We start from the raw sequence: 18,666 nt of genomic DNA, 5'->3' as shown, positions 1-18,666 counted from the left end.
CAAGGAGTAAGCGTCTTTTAATTTCATGGCTGCAATCACCATCTGCAGTGATTTTGGAGCCCCCAAAATAAAGTCTGACACTGTTTCCACTGTTTCTCCATCTATTTATCTGTAAATCATCAAGGGGAGAGGCTATACTCTGGGAGAGGGTCTGACAAAATTGAAAAAGGCATTTCCTGCAGCAGAATGTGTCTTCCACATAATAATGAGGTTTAAATACTGTTATCAGTTGAATAAGCTGCTTTCCAATTTAGCTTCAAGAAGAAGAATCTGTTTTCCCCCACTTACTGAAATCCTCAAGATCTGCCTGGCCATGGACCCTGGATGGCTCGACAGGAATCATCTAGTCCAGTCTCTTTGCTCCAGATGAGTCAGCATGGCTCTGGGTAATGTGCTTTTTGCTAAGTTTGCCCAACTTTACCGGCAGTGATGGAGCCAAGTTTCACAGCTGTTCGTACAACCGTGGGCTGACACCCAGGTACATGTTGTACAACTTTATATCCTTGTAACAACACTGCAGCTTATCCCAAACTAGACCTACCCATTACCACAAAGATGGTACAGCTTTTGTACAGCTTCTCAGACTGGTACAAGGAACAGGAATAGTAACATCCTTCAAAAGAGACCAGGCACCCCGGTGCTGCCTACTGGGCAGCCAGGACCCTGCCCACACCATCTGCCAGAGGCAGCTGCCCCAAGACAGAACAAATGCTGGCATAATCACCTCAAACCTATTAAATGAGCACAAAGCCAGCTCCTCCAAAAAATGTCGTCCTTCTCGATTTCTTTCCTTATAAAATGGGTTTGTCCTTTATGAATCATTGGCTTGAGTTGTTCATTTATTCATTTGCTTGGAAGTGGAGATGGCTGCACAGGGTATTTTAAGGGTATTGAAGTATATGATGCTTCCCAGGTGTCACAGCGGTAAAGAATCTGCTTGCCAATGCAGGAGATGCAGGAGACGCGGGTTCAATCCCTGGGTCAGGAAGGTCCCCTCAAGTAGCAAATGGCAAACCATTCCAGTATTCTTGTCTGGAAAATTCCATGGACAGAGGAGCCTGGCAGGTTATAGTCCATGGGGTCGGAAAGAGTAGGATACAACTAAGCACAAACCAACAGAAGTATATACAGGAGGACTTACCTGGTGGTCCAGTGGCTAAGACTCCACACTCCCAGTGCAAGAGGCCTGTGTTCAGTTCCTGTTTGGGGAACTAGATATTACCTGGTGCAAATAAAACCTGGCCCAGCCAAATAAATAAATAAATATTAAAAAAAATAAAGTATACATAGGGAAAAATAGACTATTTTCATTTACCAACTGGGAAAAAAAGTACACATGCTTGATTGATGCTGCTTATAATGACAGAATAAAATCAGAAACACCTCTCTCAGTCACTTTCTTTAAATACACTCTTGTTTTACCTAGCATAATTTTGATTAATGCTATGTTTGCATCCTGGTGGCTCATGGTAAAGAATCTGTTGCAATGTAGGATACCCAGGTTCAGTCCCCGGGTTGGGAAGATCCCTTGGGAAATGGAATGGCAACCCACTCCAGTATTCTTGCCTGGTGAATTCCACAGACAGAGGCTACAGTCCATGGGACTGCAAAGAGTGGGACACAACTGAGTGACTGAAGCTTTACACCATCAGAGTTAGTTAATTGATTAATCTGTTTATAGAATGTGTAGGGGGCCTCAGCATAATATCATAACTTATCCATTCATGTACTTGTTTATTGATTCATTAATTTCATTCTTCACTTATTTATCTCTGGAAAATCTCCTGGCTTGAATTATTCATTCCTTCATTTGTTTGTTTGCTTGCTTGCTTACAAGAGGTAATGTACACACGAGGCATATGATTTAAAAGATATTGTAGGGTGGGGACGTCCCTGGTGATCCAGTGGCTAAGATGTTGCATTCCCAATGCAGGGGACCTGGGTTCGATCCCTAGTCAGGGAACTAAATCCCACATGCTTAGCTAAGAGTTTGCATGCCCCAACTAAAGTGTTCGCATATCACAACTATGACCCAGCACGGCCAAATTAAATAAATAAATATTTTCCTTAAAGATATTGAAGAGTGTGCAGGGGAAAGCAGATCAGACCTTCTTCCCTGTTGCACCCGCACCCTCCACCTAGGAAAGAAAACTACTTATTACCAGGTAGACTTTTGTGTCCCTTTTCAGGATGGACCCTGTGTTCATGATTTTGTATGCTTGTGTAAGAGAGAAAGAGACAGACAAATGGACAGCAGATGGGCAGACCGAGAGAAATGCAGTATACTACGTATACATGTCCCAGTGTTCTCACCCGGAGTTGCTCTGCCTCACAGTGACCTTTGGCAGTGTATGGAGACTCTGTTCATTGTCATGACAGGAGGTGGGCAGCCATTGGCATCTAAGGGATGAAGAAACCAGGATACTTCTTAACACCCTAGGATGCACAGATCAGTTCCCAGCAAAGAATGGTCTGACCCCAAACGGCAGCAGTCTTGAAGTTAAGAATATACGGCTTTTATTATTATTATTATTTTACTTCTGAAGCTACTTGGACTATTGTTCCTCAAACAAGTTAGCCACAGTTTTGGAAACGAAGGTTGGAGGAATTAGCTGCCTCAGCAAAGCCCCAGTTCCTTCACCTGGCCTCGTTTACAAAGATGAGTGTAGAGTGGGAGAGGAGAAAATTTAAAACTCACTGCATAAAAGGAGCTTAATTGTGTTTTTGGATCGCCAGCACGGCTGTCAGTATGTGTAGTCTGAATGCACAGATGAGTAATTCACTGTGGGTGGGAGATGTATGAAATTAAATAAAATGTCCCATAAACTGTTCTTTCTTCAAACCCGAAACCCCCATATGCTCTGGAGCATTGATTAGAAACTGACTGAGCGCCGCAGAAGAGGTTACAGTTGCTAGAATCCTTTGGACCCCAAGGAAACAGTGTGAGTTTCAAAGGAAATTTTCTATTTTGGAAACAAAGGTTGGAGAAATTAGCTGCTTCAGTGAAGCCCCTGTTCCTTCACCTGTCCTCATTTATAAAGACGAGTTATTAAAATAAATAGAAAGCTTGCCTGGCTTTTTAAATGGTGAGGCTCGCCACCCTCCATAAAAGACGTTAGAACACACATCACCAACAGGGTAGAAGGTGTTTCAACTTCATCAAAAGCCTTGAAAAGGAGGACATCCTTTGTATCCATGCTTTCGGAAGTTTTACAGGACTGGTATTTATTTTAAATCAGAACTGCTCACAAAGCGAACCCCCTTTACAAAATGCATAGGATGGAGCCATCCTAGAGATGACCTCTGCCGTTCGAACCTGGACAGAGATATTATTTTTATAGAAAAAAAAAGAGGATCTCTTTAATCAGCTTTAAAAAAACATTGTGAACAGTCACTTCTCTTATTTAAAAGTTTAACTTTACTTTCATCAATTTATAATCAGAGTTCCTCTGGTATGTTTGATTCCTGACAAACAAGGATAAAAGTCTTGTGCCCCCATTGCTAATGAGATGATAAAACAGCAGGGATCAAGTTTTTAATTACTACAGGCAATGCACTGGAGAGGTAGCGATGATATTTTCTATTGCATGTCTAAGTTGTAACTTCAGGCTTATGACAGTCCTGCTGTGCTCCGCTGCCTTTGATGATCAGTCATTTTTGTCTCCTGAGAACACACAAAAATTTCTGAGCTGGGATCCTGGGGGGCTGGCAATTATTGGCCTAACCTGGTACAGGTTCCCCTCTTCAACCAGGATGCTCAGTAAGGATCCAGGATCTTAATGCCTGCCTTTATCCCAAAAGGGAAATTGGACATTCAAAATGGCTGTGAACTTTCCTACTCAAATGATACCCATTCTCATTCCACCAGCATGGGCTTGCCATTAATAATGAAATGTTTAATTGAGTGGGGAGATTTCTAGTACATATGTTTTCCCTTTCTTTTCAAAGTCGTGCTTGAAATTTTTTTAAAACCCATATTTTTATATGCTTTTGTATTTGGCAGTAAGCTCTTTCAACACATTTCTCACACTATTCTCTTTGTTGCTGCAGACAGTTGATAACTGGTATTTTTAGAGGTGCCATTTGGGATCAGATGTGTGTCACACCAAGGTCACATGCTCTTATCCTGATGGAAATGGAATCTGGAAGTGGATTCCATTAATTCTTCATTTCACAAGACACACACACATCCCTCTGGACAGGCAGGGCGCTCTACCAAAAAAGCTTTTTCTTTATTTCTAGCCATAAAAACTAGAGCACAGAAGTGATTGGATTTGTGGATGATCACTAACCCAATCTGAATCCAACTAACCAGTTTATCAATCAACTACCCAGTTCCTCAAACAACTAATCCTTGATCACTCAGAGTGTCTCTAAATTGCAAAGTAAGATTGTGTCAGTATCAAAAGCATTGACTGAATCTACCAAGTGGTTTAAACTTCTAAGACTTTGAACCATAAAGGTAAAAAATGAATCTTCAGCTCCTATATTGGGAAAACCCATAAAGGAAGAGAGATTTAGAAATAGTAAAAGTAAATGGACTTTCCTTTGGTCCAACACCTCTTCAAATCAAAATGAACTGTATCCATTAGAAATTCCACTTTTATTCATATGACTTATTATGGCCTATTTATAGGAAATAAAAAGTCCAGATACTTGCAGTTATTTTTCTTCTTGGAAAAAGTAAGTTAAAGGTGTTTTGATTGCACAGTTTTGTGGAATACAGAATTCACATTGCTTGTATTAGTCAGGACGGACCAAGTGTTGAAATGAACAGTGCAGAAGCTCAGGGGCTAAATGCAATAGATATTTCTTTCTTTCTTTCTGGAGTTTGTAACTTTTAGAATTTTTATTGAAGCATATTTGTTTTATTGGGTTAGCCAAAAAGTTTGTTTGGATTTTTTTATAGCCAATGGAAAACATGAACGAACTTTTTGGCCAACCCAGTACAATCGTGTGTTAGTTTACACTGGGCAGCAAAGTGAGTCAGTCATACATATACATATAAGCATTCTTTTTAAGATTCTTTCCCCGTATAAGTCATTACAGAATACTGAGTAGAGTTCCCTCTGCTATACAGTAGGTCCTTACTGTTTATTTATTTTATATGTGTGTATATGTCAATCTTAATCTCTCAATTTAACCCTCCCCCTATTCTCCCCTGGTAACCGTAAGATTGGAGAAGGCAATGGCACCCCACTCTAATACTCTTGCCTGGAAAATCCCATGGATGGAGGAGCCTGGTAGGCTACAGTCCATGGGGTCGCTAAGAGTTGGACATGACTGAGCAACTTCACTTTCACTTTTTACTTTCATGCATTGGAGAAGGAAATGGCAACCCACTCCAGTGTTCTTGCCTGGAGAATCCCAGAGACGGGGAGCCTGGTGGGCTGCCGTCTATGGGGTCGCACAGAGTCAGACAGGACTGAAGCGACTTAGCAGCAGCAGCAGCAATCATAAGATTGTTTTCTATGTCTGTGAGCTTGTTTCTGTTTTGTAAATAAGTTCATTTGTACCATTTTTTTTTTTTAGATTCCATATATAAGTGATATCATATGATATTTGTCTTCCTCTTCTGACTTACTTCAGGCTTCCCCAGCGGCTCAGTGGTAAAGAATCTGCCTGCAATGCAGGAGACTTGGTTTCGATCCCTGGGTCAGGAAGATTCCCTAGAGGAGGAAATGGTACCCTACTTCAGTATTCTTGCCTGGGAAATCCCATGGACAGAGGAGCCTGGTGGACTACAGTCTATGGGATCACAAGAGTTGGATATGATTTAGCAACTAAAACCAAACCACCATCTGACTTACTTCAGTCAGTATAACAATCTCTAGGTCCAGCCGTAGGGCTGCAAATGGCATTGTTTTGTTCTTTTTTATGGCAGAGTAACATTCCACTGTATATATGTACCAAGATGATGTTTGTTTCTTGTTTGTGGACGTCTATGTGGATGTAACTGCAGTCTTATGACAGTTTGGGCAGTGGTCAGTGCTCCTGGGCAGCTCTCCCCAGGACCAGTTCCTCCAATCCACGATTGGAGGATTCTGGAATCTTCACATTGGCTGGCAACAGAGAACGGACTAGTTTGAAGACATGCCAAGGGCTTCAGAAGCCATTCCCAGAAACACTTCTGGTTTTATTTTGCCCACCTTCCATGGATCAAAAGAGATAGCAAGGCATCACTCAGGTGCAAACAGACCCAGCAAGAAAATGATTGTTTTGGCTGGCCAACTTAAGATACTTTTCTGCATTAGTTATAATACTATTTTACCCGTATAGGTTGCATTATAGTTGTCGAGAGATTGATCTTATCTCATTTCATCCTCATAGTCTTGGAAATTAGCCAGAGTCTACTATTATTTACAGATAAGAAAACTGAGGTTCAAAAATATTAATTTTTTGTTAGAAGTCAGACACCTTACTCTAAGAACTAAAACCAAATGTTGGTTTTCTTATTCCTCTTTGATATTTGGCCTATCATTCTCTCAGCTTGACTTAGGAAGTCTATTGTCCTTCAGAAATAGTTATTATAAGGAAATCGAAGATTCAGGTAAACGATACCAAAAGACATTTAATCCTCTGCATAACACAACTTGACGTAAAATTGACCATAAAATTCTAATAATCTAAAGCAAAGGAGAAAAGGAAAGATATACCCATTTGAATGCAGAGTTCCAAAGAAAAGCAAGGAGAGATAAGAAAGCCTTCCTCAGCGATCAATGCAAAGAAACAGAGGAAAACAATAGAATGGGAAAGACTAGAGATCTCTTCCAAGAAAATCAGAGGTACCAAGGGAACATTTCATGCAAAGATGGGCTCAATAAAGGACAGAAATGGTAGGGACCTAACAGAGGCAGAAGATATTAAGAAGAGATGGCAACAATACACAGAAGAACTATACAAAAAAGATCTTCACTACCCAGATAACCACGATGGTGTGATCACTCACCTAGAGCCAGACATCCTGGAATGTGAAGTCAAGTGGGCCTTAGGAAGCATCACTACGAACAAAACTAGTGGAGGTGATGGGATTCCAGTTGAGCTATTTCAAATTCTAAAAGATGATGCTGTCAAAGTGCTGCACTCAATATGCCAACAAATTTGGAAAACTCAGCAGTTTTGAACTGGAAAAGGTCAGTTTTAATTCCAATCTCAAAGAAAGGCAATGCCAAAGAATGCTCAAACTACTGCACAATTGCACTCATCTCACATGCTAGTAAAGTAATGCTCAAAATTCTCCAAGCCAGGCTTCAGCAATATGTGAACTGTGAACTTCCTGATGTTCAAGCTGGTTTTAGAATAGGCAGAGGAACCAGAGATCAAATTGCCAACCTCTGCTGGATCATGGAAAAAGCAAGAGAGTTCCAGAAACCAATCTATTTCTGCTTTATTGACTATACCAAAGCCTTTGACTGTGTGGATCACAATAAACTGTGGAAAACTCTGAAAGAGATGGGAATACCAGACCACTTGACCCACCTCTTGAGAAACCTATACGCAGGTCAGGAAGCACCAGTTAGAACTGGACATGAACAACAGACGGGTTCCAAATTGGGAAAGGAGTACATCAAGGCTGTATACTGTCACCCTGCTTATCTAATTTATATGCAGAGTACATCATGAGAAACGCTGGGCTGGAGGAAGCACAAGCTGGAATCAAGATTGCCAGGAGAAATATCAGTAACCTCAGATATGCAGATGACACCACCCTTATGGCAGAAAGTGAAGAAGAACTAAAGAGCCTCTTGATGAAAGTGAAAGTGGAGAGTGAAAAAGTTGGCTTAAAGCTCAACATTCAGAAAACGAAGATCATGGCATCTGGTCCCATCACTTCATGGGAAATAGATGGAGAAACAGTGGAAACAGTGGCTGACATTATTTTTTGGGCTCCAAAATCACTGCAGATGGTGATTGCAGCCGTGAAATTAAAAGATGCTTACTCCTTGCAAGGAAAGTTATGACCAACCTAGATAGCATATTAAAAAGCAGAGACATTACTTTGCTAACAAAGATCCATCTAGTCAAGACGATGGTTTTTCCAGTGGTCATGTATGGATGTGAGAGTTGGACTGTAAAGAAAGCTGAGAGCTGAAGAATTGATGCTTTTGAACTGTGGTGTTGGAGAAGACTCTTGAGAGTCCCTTGGACTGCAAGGAGATCCAACCAATCCATCCTAAAGGAGACCAGTCCTGGGATTTCTTTGGAAGGACTGATGCTGAAGCTGAAGGTCCAATAGTTGGGCCACCTGATGTAAAGAACCAACTCATTGGAAAAGACCCTGATGCTGGGAAAGATTGAGGGCAAGAGGAGAAGGGGATGACAGAGGATGAGATGGTTGAATGGCATCACCGACTCAATGGACATGAGTTTGGGTAAACTCCGGGAGTTGGTGATGGACAGGGAGGCCTGGCGTGCTGTGGTTCATGGGGTTATAAAGAGTCAGACACAACTGAGCGACTGAACTGAACTGAACTGAAGCTACTGATCTGAACTGAAGCTACAGAAATCATCCTCGGTTTTAATGTGCCACTTATTCACATAATTTGAAGACTACAAACTTTAGTAAAAAGTATAAACAGAGAAAATCAGTAACCCCAGCTGCTGAAGTGATGTATCTTGAAATTCATTTACAAATCTTATACTATTGAGGACCATATTATCTTTACTTACTACATGGCTTACAGTTACATAATCTTAGTGACTGTGGTGTAGTTAAAACCTCATATTCCTTTCATGACGTCAGGTGGACCAGAGAACAAAAGATAGAAATGAAGAACAATGATCCAACATAATCATTCAAATACATTCATACATTAACCCCCTCAGTGTGTCAGTTTGCCTGTTTACAGAATAGGGGTGGTAATGTCTCGTGTAGATTAAATGAGGAAATTCACATGGCAAGCACAGAGGAATCAAGCTGGCTATTACTATTACACCTTTCAGCTTGCCAAAGTTCATCAAGAGATCGCCAGTCACTTCAGGGGCATATTCAAAGCACCAACACCAACTTGCACGTTGGTCTTTGGAAATCCACAGAAAGTGACCATTTACATCACTTACAGACTCACATTTCAGGAGCAGGAAGTGAACTCCTTCATCCTCTAAATAAAGATGAACTTTGTTTAAAGCATCAAATATGAGCAGTCCACTACATAGAGATGTGGGTCATGGCCAAAGTCAACCCATGATGTCAGAAAGGAAAGCTCTTCCCCAGTAGGAAGTTCACACTGGTTTATTTGGACAGGTTCTCCCAAGCCCCTTCCCATGTTCCACACCCTGCACCTGGCTTCCCAGGTCCCTCAGTGGAAAAGAATCCACCTGCCAATCCAGGAGACACAAGAGATGCAGGTTCAATCCCTGGATCGGGAAGATCCCCCAGAGTAGGAAATGGCATCCCACTCCAGTATTCTTGCCTGGAAAATTCCACGGACAGAGGAGCCTGGCAGGCTACTGTCTATGGGATCGCAAATAGTCGGACATGACTGAGCACATACACACATCTCCCAAGCCCCTTCCCGTGTCCCACACCCTGTCATCAGGAGCCTTGATGTCAAGAGGACCCTACATCTCCTGATCTCACACCAGAAGAGATGGCAGAAGGAGTTGGAAATATGCTCACTTTTCCTGTGAGAATCAAAGGTCCCTGGGTACATGCATCCCCTCACATAAAAGCCAAATTAGAGATAGTCATACTGAGTGAAGTAAGTCAGAGAAGGAGAAATGTCATATGACATCCCTTATATGCAGAACCTAAAAATAAATGATACAAATGAATTTACTTACAAAACAGACTCAGAGAATGCACTTAATGGTACCAGGGGGCTAAACTGGGGAAGGAATAGTTAGGCAACATGGGATGGACATGCACACACTGCTATATCTAAAATGGATAACCAACAAGGACCTACTGTGTAGCCCAGGGAACTCTGTTCAATGTTCTGTGGCAGCCTGGATGGGAGGGGAGTAGCAGGGGAGTTTAGGGGAGAAAGGATATATGTATATGTATGGCTGAGTTGCTCTGCTGTACACCTGAAATTATCACAGCCTCTATTAAGTGACTATACTCAATATAAAAACAAGCAAACAAATCAAGAGATTAATATATATATATATAGCTCATATATATGTGGATTCAAATCGATGCTCATATTGTATATAGTTAGTGCCAAGACCCCTATGCCTGGTCCCTTCCATCCTTTTGTGTATTGAATCGACATAGGGCTCAATTTGGACAGGAATGAATTCAGAGCAATGGTTCTGAAATTGCTGAATCAGAGGCAGGTGAGAGAATCACATCCTTGGTGTTATTTCTTTAGTCTTTTTCTCCACCCTGACCTTATAAAAGTTGCTGTCTGGACCGCATGTTAAGCCTCCTCCTTCATGTCACACTTCCATCCTCTTCACCGTAACATGGCACTTGGGCATGAAACCGTCTCCAAGGCAGGATGCCATCAGTATAATAATGTTAAAAATGTACTGATTTTCATGAAATGTAAGCTATGAAATTGAATGTTATTGATGAGCCCCTTAGTACATAAGAATTCCTACACCTGGCTACCTTATAAATTCCTCTACCATCTCTAAGCATGATAGGAAAACATCTTCTTTATTTGATTTATTTTGGTAATACGAAGGTGATTAAATGGGTGCTCCCCAAAGTCAAATTTGTCCTTAACACTGTACTTTCAAGAGGAGACTGTTTAAAGGTTTTGCGGTATCTTCTACGATGTGATGGCTAAGGTTACCAGCCACTTGGACAGGGCTAAGGAATTCCCAGGATGCTGGTCAAACATTGTATCTGAGTGGATCTAGGAAGCGTTTTTAGAAAGATATTAGCATTTGAATGGTAGACTAAGTAAAGTGTTCCCTCACCTGCTTAAGCAGGCATCATCCAATCCTTTGGCGGCTTGAACAGAACCCACCAAAAAGGTGAAAGATGATTGATTGCTCTCACTTCTTGAGCTGGGATGTCCATCTTCTCCTGACCTTGAACTTCAGAGCTCCTGGGTCCTGGGCCTTTGGACTCTAGGACTTAAATCAACATCCCTCTGCCCACATCCAAGCCTAGTTCTCAGGCCTCCCGCGTCAGACTGGAAGAAACACCATAGGCTCCTCTGATTCCCAGGTCTTTGGACTCAGGCTGAATAATACCACCAGCTTTCCTGGGTGTACAGCTTACAGACAGCTAATTGTGGGACTTCTCAGCCTCCATAACCACATAAGCTGTTTCCTATCTTATATACACCTCCTGCTAATTCTGTTTCTCTGGAAAAACCTAATACATATGATTTGCAAAATATCCAGCCCAATGTCCTATATATACTTGGTCAGAGTTGCATTGTGACTCACGAGTGCCAGGCACCTTTGCCTTCATGGGTTCTTCTTTTCATTATAAGAATTATAACATTTATATTTTATGGTTGCATTGGTTTAAAGACTAATGTAATCCAGGCCAGATTATATTCACTTCTTCTTTTGATTTTTTAAAAGAACTTAAAATACTCCTGTGGGATCCTAAAAGAATCCTTGTTCCTACGCCTACTGTGGTTTTCCCAGGTGGCACAGTGGTGAAGAATCTGCCTGCCGATGCAGGAGACACAAGAGATGTGAGTTCCATCCCTGGTTTGGGAGGATCCTCTGGAGAAGGGAATGGCTTCCCAACGCAACATTCTTGCCTGGAGGATTCCATGGACAGAGGAGACCGGTGGGCTACAGTTCAAGCGTTGGACACGACTGAGTGACTAGCATTTTATTTTGATGGAAAACACAGAAAACACTTCACACAGTGACAAAAAAACACACAAATGGTTTCCATAACTTGGAAAACCCTTTGTGTCATTCAAGATACAGCTCTTCGCCTGCAAAAGACAGCAGAAGATCTTGTAATCACTATAACTTGGTGGGCTTGCAATGTCTTCCTGTTTTTTAAAAAATAATTTTTTATTAATTTTTTTGGCCTCATTGCAGGGCATGTGGTATCTCATTACCCAACCCGGGATCAAACCAGCATCTCCGGCAGTGGAAGCTCTTGACCACTGCATTCCCAGGGAAGTCTCTGTAATTTCTGAATACGTTTAAATGTTTGTCTCTTCGGCTAGTTAGAAGCACTACTGTTCATCTACTTGCCTTTTGGTTTCTCTTACGAAATCACAGAGGAACCCTCCCATTTCCTTGCAGCATTACTCAGAGCAGCTATGAAAGAGATGAGCAGAAGAAAACCTATGGTTTGGTAAGAATTGACACAAAACTATAGGGGTTCTGGTGAAGGAAGGAACTGGAGCAAACACCTAATGATTCACATTTTAACAGCCTGAGAGCCTTCAAAAGCAAACTGGTGCGGCAACAGCCCAAAGCAAACAGGGAAAGATCCATCTCATGATAGAAGGAGGAAAAGGGTTAAGTTGTTGACAAAATCTTGGCTTTGCTTACAGATCGGACTGTGGTTTGGATGACCTCAACACCTTCTGAACAGCAGGTTACTCAACATTTTAAAAATAGTTTGATTAATTATTTAGTTTTGGTTCTGCTGCGTCTTTGCTGCTGCTCAGGCTTTTCTCTGGTTGCGGTGAGAGGGTGTGAGGGCTTCTCACTGCGGTGCCTTTTCTTATTGAGAAGCGCGGGTTCTCGGGGGCGAGGCTTCTGCAGTTGTGGCAAGAGGGCTCAGGAGCTGTGGCTCCCGGGTTCTAAAGCACTAGCTTAGCAGTTGTGGCACTTGGGCTTAGTTGCTCCGCAGCATGTGGGATCTTCCCGGACCAGGGATCGAACCCATGTCTTCTGCATTGGCAGGCAGATTCTTTACCACTGAGCCCCAGGAAAGCAGTATTCAACATTTTAAAAAATTAAATTATCTAGTTAGCAGAAGATCTAGTGTGCAGACTCGGGTCATCTACCCCAGGCCCAGGAAGATGAAAGCACTTTTCCCAGCCATTTGCAGTGGAGTTAGCTCATTGGTCCTCTCTCCATACCCGCCTGATATTCACACACAGTGATGCTCTGGAGACAAACGCGAGGCCATGTGATGTCCCCCTGCTATGTTAAAAATGCTTTTCTATTTTTTCAAGCTTGCTTCCGTGAAAGAGGGCACATCTGTTTTAAGTCCTCTTTTATGAAAATTACTAAGCTTCCTCAGTGTGCTTATCTTTTAATTTCGAAATTCTTTGTAGCAATAACTTGAGATAATAACCAACCATATTTCTGGTCCCTTTACAAAATAAAGGGTTGAGGGGGGCAGGAAAAAAAGAAAGCACGAATGAGCCATTTTAGAGCTTTGAACTCCCTCTTCTAATCCTTCCCCTTTAGGCCTGGGTGGAAAGGGCCCCCTCATTTGCGTTTAGAATGGCTGAGTCCCGCCTTGATGGCTTGGCTCAGTCCCCCAGCCAGACCCAGGATTATTCATCAACTCCCCGGCAGGGGGGAGCGCGGCTCACTCCAGCGCTTAGCCGCCAAAGTTCAGCTTGCCTTGATAAGCCTCTTTATTCCTCCCTCCCTCCACCCTAAACCTTTTTTTTTTTTTTTTACAAAGTTTCTCACCCTCTCCCTCCCTCCAGAGGGGTTCCTTGAATGGACAGGACACTAGATTGCTTTCTAATACCCCAACCTCCCAGCCCCAGCAGTTTTGTTTTGAATAGCACATAAGAGGCAGGGCTTTATAGACCATATGTCTTTCTGCTTTTAAACTGGTTTAAGGCTCAGACTTAATCGGGAATCGAGCAGAGAGCTGGATCCAAAACCTTAAGATTCCTCCTCAGGGCTTCTGGTACCAAGTCTTTTCCTTCCTTCCTCTAAGCGGTGATTCAAGGAAATCAAAGTGGAACTTACGACCGGACTTGAGTCTGGAGGTTAAAGAAGAGATGGGGCATCCTATAGACTTCTGTTCTGTGGCTCACCCACCATTCGGCTTCAGTTTCATACCCTCTACAAGAGGCACAGTGAAATTCTTGATTTTCTTCCCCATCAAGTCCAACTAATGACACTATAAGACAGTCTTTGTAATCACCCAATGCAAGGGATTCCTGAATAGCCAAAATGTTTTCCTGTGAGCTCTGTTGAGAGGCTGAAGTTAAAACAAGAGAAAACATGAGTTAATTGGGTCTTGCTTTTCTCCCCACTTAGGAAGCTCACACACCTCCATCCTGGAAGCCGTGGATCCCATTGCAATATTCACATCCACAACACTGACTTGGAAATCTCCTGACTCCTTAACCACTTAAAAGGCAGGAGATATTTGACCCATTTACAGAGATTCTACGGCTTTTGGCGTTTTCCCCCTGCCTTAAAGTGTCCTCCCATCCCTGTCTTAGTGGAAAGTGTCAAACAGAAATGAGATCTTAAATTATTAGTTCTGCTAGGCAAGCAGCTCTGATTACCAGTATCTGAAAGGGACTAGTGTTGACTTGTGACTTCCTTTCACTTACTTTACTTTATCGCAGGATGTTGGATGTTGAATTTATACACTGCTTACAAAATTAACTGAATCAGAAAACCTTGCTTACCATCAACAACAGACTAGGCTAGGTACTCAGGAGAAATGCAAATGAATAGAGAGTTTTTTTTCTTTTTTTTTTTAAGACTCCAAATCCTTACCTACTGTAAAGCACAGGGAACTATATTTAATATCTTATAATCTGATAATGGAAACGAATCTTAAAATTCTTTATATATTTATGTGTACATATATATATATATATATATATATATATATATATTCAGAGAAGGCAATGGCACCCCACTCCAGTACTCTTGCCTGGGAAATCCCATGGACGGAGGAGCCTGTCAGGCTGCAGTCCATGGTGTCATGAAGAGTCGGGCACAACTGAGCGACTTCACTTTCACTTTTCACTTTCATGCATTGGAGAAAGAAATGGCAACCCACTCCAGTGTTCTTGCCTGGAGAATCCCAGGGAGGGGGTAGCCTGGTAGGCTGCCGTCTATGGGGTCGCACAGAGTCGGACACGACTGAAGCGACTTAGCAGCAGCCGCAGCAGCAGCATATATATATATATAAAACAGAATCGCTTTGCTGTACACCTGAGACACTGTAAACAAGTATGTGCGTGTGCCAAGCTGCTTTGATTGTGTCTGACTTTGTGTGATCCTATGGACCGTAGCCTGTCAGGTTCCTTTGTCCATGGGATCCTCCAGGCAAGACTAGTGGAGTGGGTTGCCATGCTCTCCTCCAGGGGATCTTCCCAACTCAGGGATCGAACCCGAGTCTCCTATGTCTCCTGCATTGGCAGGCAGGTTCTTTACTACTAGCGTCACCTGGGAAGCTCATTGTCTGCAACTGGAAGAGCCCCCAACTGGCCTCCAGAGAATGTGTTCAGTGGTAGATCAGAAGTCTAGCTTGAGCTAGACCATCACAGCTATCATGTTTGAAGAGATCTGTTCAAAATGGATAAAAAATGTAACCCAGGTTTCTCCACTTTTGCATCAACATTCAGGACCACATAACGCTCTGCCTTGGGTGATGTCTTTGCATGGTAGGATGTTCTCAGCATCCCTGACTTCTACCCACTAGATACTAGTAGAACATTTCTTGTGTTCCAGATATAACTAGAAATCTCTCCAGACATTGCCAAATGCTCCCTGGTGGGGCAATAGACCCCAGTTGAGAACCACTGGCATAAACAAAAATGCCAGGAAAGTCAAAGATACACCCATTATCTGACTGACAGTCAATAAATATTTGCAGTCAATCATTCTGGAAATCAGTGAACTTTGGGAAGAAGTTCCCCTCCCTGAAGCCAGATGAAACACATGCTTAAGGGACCAGCAAAAGCAAAACATTTTGAAAAGAATAAAAAATAGACATTGAAAAATGAAAAAAGGCACCCAAGTAGACAACATGGGAAGAATCTGAATTCTGTTAGTTACTAAAGAATTCTGTTAGTCTCCTTGTTTTATGCTTTACCATTTCCTTATTCAAAAGAATGAGCTACATGCAACAATGCGAGTACATTCAACAATGCTGAGGCCAGACAAAAAAGTAGATCGTGTTTGAATCCATGTATGGAAATTAGAGAACAGGTATGAGTAATCTAGGGTTTTTGAAGTCAGATTTGTGATCTCCTTGTAGGAGGTGGTTTACTGACTAATGCAGGGCTCAAGGGAGGCTTCTGGGTGCTGGAAATACTTGCTATCTGGAACTGGGTGGTGGTTATATGAAAGCATACAGATATAAGATTCATAGAGTTGAATCCTTGAGATAGGTGCATGTGATGTATGTTATCTGTATTTAGAAGACCTCCTTTTTACTGAGCTTACAACTCCTCAAACAATCCCCCAGCCTGACCAAGGGAAAGCTTGGTTTATTTCTGGCTGGATGAGAAAAGTTATGCCACATTATTGTTAGCTAGGTGCAGAGCTTGGTGGAAGAACCTTATGATGAAAAGGCAAGTGTCAAGAGAGGGAGCAGCATCCAACGCATGAGGCAGCTGGTGGACTGCTATTGCTGGGGAAATAGAATGCACTCTTCCAGCCACTAGGATATCTCGCCCCTTTCTGCTATCTAAACAGGTTAGAAGAAGATGCCTCCTCAAATCCTCTCCCTGACAGAGAGCAGTTGACAGCTCAAGTTAGGCTCTTGGCATCAAAAAATGGAGATGGATCAACGGATAAAGAGAGCAATGGATAAACTGAGAGACAGAATTTTGCAGACCCTTAATGTTAATTGTAGCATCTAGGTGTGGGCATTGGGTGTTCTTTCTCCAAAATTTCCCATTTTCTATCTGTTTGAAATATTTCAGAATAAAATCTTGGGCAACAAAATCATGCCCCTTTGTCTTTCTGTGTCTACACCCTGAGAGCTTATAAACTGGAGCAAATATCATTTTAAGTCTCTATTATTATTTTTAAATCACTGTTAAAATCATCAGCAAGGAGATTATTAGGGATGTAATCTAAAGCAAAACTGGAGAAGGAAATGGCAACCCAGTCCAATATTGCCTTGGAAATTCTTTGGACGGAGGAACCTGGTAGGCTACAGTCCATGGGGTCGCAGAGTCGGACACCACTTAGCGACTAAACAACAACAATCTAAAAGAAAACATCCAAATACATTTCTGCAAGTAAATTCTTTTCATGCCGAGATGATTTCTCAAGAAAAGACTTTTTCTATCTACTTGTGGGGGGTGATATATAAAATTCTTTGAAATTCAACTGTCTAGAAAAAAATGCCCAGCATCTCCTTCCTAAAGACACCCAATTAAGGATGAAATGAATTACTGTTTTCTTTCCTCACACAACTTTGTTATAAATCACCAAGCTGGCATGAGAACCCCTGTGCTGTAGCCCCTGGGAGCCGGTGAGGTCATTGGTAGGAGTGAAAAGGGTCCTGGCTACCCTCAGGTGTGGGGGGACTCTACCTCTTGGGAGGGGGGTGTAACAAAGGAATACATTTCAAAGGAAACACTGTGTTTTCCACTCTTTTTCTGAAGTGTTTCAAACATATTCCCAGCTCAAAATTCTTAGAACTAAGAAAAAGAGGCATCCATCAGACAACCCCTGAAGCAGCTGACAATTCAGAGAGAAAAAAATAGGGTCAGATTTGAGAGACGGGAATCCCAATACATTCCCACCGTAGGAGGGCTTGATTTATTTTTGCCCCACCCACTGGGTCTCAACTTTGAAATGCACAGTACAAAAGATTTGGACGAATGCCCTACTTGCATGCATTCTCTCCTAAAATGTGACATGTCTTATTTCCATCTCATCCCAAGCCAGTGTGCAGCATCTTTATTATAAAAGGCTTGTTGCATCCCCTTAAACTCACATACCTCTGAAAGGTGATGGAGAAGGTAAATTATAAAGGGGGCTTGTTTCTTTTGCAGTGGGTGAGTGTGTGTGATATGTGTAAGGCAGTAGACTTCTCTTTATTAAAAGAAATAAAATCAAACATTTTTAAAGGTAAAAAGTGAGATTTCTCCCACCTCGAATCTTTTTCTTTAAGATTTGTTTTCAGTGTGGACCATTTTAAAATTTGTTACAATATAGCTTCCATTTTATATTTTGGGGTCTCTTTTTCCGCCTCAAGGCATGTGGGATCAAACCCCAACCAGGGATCAAACCCACGCTACCTGCATTAGAAGGCAAAGTCTTAACCACTGGACCATCAGGGAAGTCCCCCTGACCTTTGATCTTTTCTCTTTTCTGTCTCTTTCCCTGGAGATAACAGTTGGGTATGAAATCCTTACTATAAGTAGGAAGAGAAACTAGCAAAATTGGATGTTATGCATGTGAATATGACTATTTTTAAAGAAATGTTCACTGGGCTAGCATAATGGAAAGCGTTTAAATTGGGTTTTGCCATGAAAATATCTCTTGTTCATGATGTATCCTCAGAGATCCTATCATCTCTACAAAGGTGAGATCTTTGTAGAGATGATGCCTGATAGGTTTGCAATTTAGTTAGTCTTTACCTGCTTACACTTTGTTAATTAGTTAAGTTTTTCATAGTTTGTGTACATTTAAATTTTTTCATTTATAATTATTCTTAAATCATACACAGTTGATAGGCTATGTAATACAGATTATGTATGGTATAGTTTGTAGCATTAATCTATACTATATATAAGAGCATTTATTATTAAATAATTTATTATTTTATATCGTATAGGTCAATAACATGCAGTATATGTGTGTGTGTATGTGTATAATTTTCTGGTTAAA

The 18,666-nt window shown here is 41.7% G+C and overlaps 1 non-coding gene across 1 annotated transcript; it reads left to right on the top strand.

The window, feature by feature from the left end:
* Positions 1-1,890: 1,890 nt before the first annotated feature.
* Positions 1,891-1,963, top strand: TRNAG-CCC (transfer RNA glycine (anticodon CCC)). Its single transcript has one exon. It is a non-coding gene; the product is annotated as a tRNA-Gly (tRNA).
* The last annotated feature ends 16,703 nt before the right edge of the window (positions 1,964-18,666 follow it).

The sequence above is a fragment of the Budorcas taxicolor genome, chromosome 17 (genome assembly GCF_023091745.1).
Source record: "Budorcas taxicolor isolate Tak-1 chromosome 17, Takin1.1, whole genome shotgun sequence".
NCBI classification, from domain to species: Eukaryota; Metazoa; Chordata; class Mammalia; order Artiodactyla; family Bovidae; genus Budorcas; species Budorcas taxicolor.
This window is presented reverse-complemented; position numbering and strand designations above follow the sequence as displayed.